We start from the raw sequence: 2980 nt of genomic DNA, 5'->3' as shown, positions 1-2980 counted from the left end.
CTCTCCTCACAATGAACTGCACCCTACTGTCGCTACAGATGACAATGTCATCCGCGAACATCATCGTCCATGGAGACTCCTGCCTGATCTTGTCCGTCAACCTGTCCATCACCGTTGCAACCAAGAAAGGGCTCAGAGCCGATCCTTGATGTAATCCCACCTCCACCTTGAACCCATCTGTCATTCCAACCACGCACCTCAGCATTGTCACACTTCCCTCATACATAGCCTGCACCACTCCTACATACTTCTCTGCAACTCTTGACTTCCTCCTACAATATCACACCTCCTCTCTCGGCACCCTGTCGTATGCTTTGTGTAAATCTACAAAGACACAATGCAACTCTTTCTGGCCTTCTCTATACTTCTCAATCAACCAACCTTTTCTCTCTCTCTCTCTCTCTCTCTCTCTCTCTCTCTCTCTCTCTCTCTGTCTCTCTCATTTTCTTCATTTATCAGCCCGTCAAAGTAGTCCTTCCACTTCGTAGCACACTCTCCTCGCTTGGCAGCACATTTCCATCTGTATCTTTGATCGCCCTAACTTGTCGCACATCCTCGGCAGCTCGGTCTCTCTGTCTAGCCAATCTGTACAAGTCTTTTTCTCCTTCCTTAGTGTCTAACCTGTCATACAGCTCACCGTACGACTTTTCCTTTACCTTTGCCACCTCTCTCTTTGCTTTACGCTGCATCTCCTTGTACTCCTGTGTACTTTCTTCATCTCTCTGACTATCCCACTTCTTCTTTGCCAACCTTTTCCTCTGTATACTTTGCTCTACTTCCTCCTTCCACCACCACCACCACCACCACCACCGCCAAGTCTCCTTGTCTTCCTTCCTCTGTCCCGATGACACACCAAGTACCTTCCTAGCTGTCTTCCTCGCTATTTCTGCAGCGCTTGCCCAGCCATCTGGCAACTCTTCACTACCACTCAGTGCCTGTGTTAACTCCTGCCTGAACTCCACACAACAGTCTTCCTTCTTCAACTTCCACCATTTGATCTTCGGCTGTGTCTTCACTCGCTTCCTCATGTTGGTCTCCAAAGTCATCTTACAGACCACCATCCGATGCTGCCTAGCTACGTTCTCCCCTGTCACCACCTTGCAGTATGCAATCCCTTTTACATCGCGCCTTCTACACAAGATATAGTCCACCTGTGTGCACTTTCCTCCACTCGTATACGTCGTCACCCTGTGCTCCTCCCTCTTCTTGAAATATGTATTCACCTCAGCCATTTCCATCCTTTTCGCAAAATCGAACACCATCTGTCCTTCCACATTTCTCTCCTCGATTCCATACCTTACCATCAACTCCTCACCACCTCTGTTCCCTTCAGCAACGTGTCCATCGAAGTCCGCTCCAATCACCACTCCCTCCTCCTTGGGTACCCTTTCCACCACGTCGTCCAACTCAACTCCAGAATTCTTCTTTTTCGTCCATCTTACACCCGACTTGCGGGGCATATGCGCTGATAACCGTCAGCAATACACCTTCGATTTCCAGCTTCATAATCCTCACTCTGTCTGACACTGTGTTCACCTCCAGCACGCTCTTGACATACTCTTCCTTCAGAATGACCCCTACCCCATTTCTCCTCCCATTCGCACCATGGTAGAAGAGTTTGAACCCACCTGCGATACTCCTGGCCTTACTCCCCTTCCACCTTGTCTCTTGTCACCTTTCTTCTTTCCATCACGTCAGCCAGCTCTCTCCCTTTACTAGCCATAGTGCCAACATTCGAAGTTCCGACTGACTCTCACCTCCACACGGCTACCCTTCCTCCTCTCTAGCTGCCTCTGGACATGCCTTCCCCCTCTCCTTTTCCTTCGCCCAACAGTAGCCTAGTTTCCACCGGCACTCCGCTGGTTAACAGTACCGATGGCGGTCGTCGGTAACCCGGGCCTCGACCGATCCGGTATGGAAATCTTATTTATGATCCGCATATTTGATTTGGCAAAGATTTGACGCCGGATGCCCTTCCTGACGTAACCCTCCCCATTTGTCCGGGCTTGGGACCTGCACTAAGAATGCACTGGCTTGTGCATCCTCAGTGGCTGGGTTGCACGCTTTTCTATGTTTGCCCCTCACTTTTGTGGCGTGAACGATCAATTCTAGTAATACAGGTGTGTTTATGTTAGGTATCACAGACACACGCACACGCACAATATATGTCCAAAAGTATTGACATAACTGACCATTACACCCACAGGAGCTTTTCTGACATCTCATTCTGAATCCATAGAAACCCATATTCCACGAAGCTCCCGGCGCACAGTTTTTGTGCCGATGTTAATGCCAGGAGAAGTTTGGATCTCTGCAGTTATTGAGTGAACAGAGCGTTGGCGACTTGAGTTGCTGTTGTTCCTAAAGGCTTGCACTTTTCAATAATATGATGATATATGAAGCATAGAGAGTAAACGGGATAGATACCTTTTGAACAGCACCCTGTAGTACAGCACTTTGAAGGTACATATGTCGTCACTTGCTGTAGTGGTTTTTACTGATGGGCGTGGCCAGGTTTTCAGAAGCCTCTCAGTTGTCAATGTGAGAGCCAGGGGACGCGTCTGCCGTACGTTTAGGGTTAGGGTTAGGTGATTTCTCTGGTAGGGCTGCTTACACCACACCCCGGACTGGATTTGTTGCGTGTTTGTGTCCTGATCGATGGGCCAACTTAACACGCCTTCGGAGGGTGTCCGCCGGCCGGCTTTGCCGGCGTTCGGGCGGTCGGTTCCTCCGGTCTGGCGGATCGATGTCCTTTATTTAATGTTCTTAGTGGCGAGCAGAGTGCGGAGTGGGAGGGGCTCTACCGCGTAGTCGTCCTCTCCGTTGCACAGCTCGACAGCGTGCTCGGCGGTGCTCAGCCGGACCGTCTATCCCAGTTGCTCTTCCACGGCTCCCCTCGCGAGGCTTGCCGCCCCCCCCCCCCTCCCCCTCCGACATCTGTATGGGGAGGGGTGGAACAGCTCCGTGTTTACCTCGCGGG

The sequence above is a fragment of the Lampris incognitus genome, unplaced genomic scaffold (genome assembly GCF_029633865.1).
Source record: "Lampris incognitus isolate fLamInc1 unplaced genomic scaffold, fLamInc1.hap2 scaffold_208, whole genome shotgun sequence".
Taxonomy (NCBI): Eukaryota; Metazoa; Chordata; class Actinopteri; order Lampriformes; family Lampridae; genus Lampris; species Lampris incognitus.
This window is presented reverse-complemented; position numbering follows the sequence as displayed.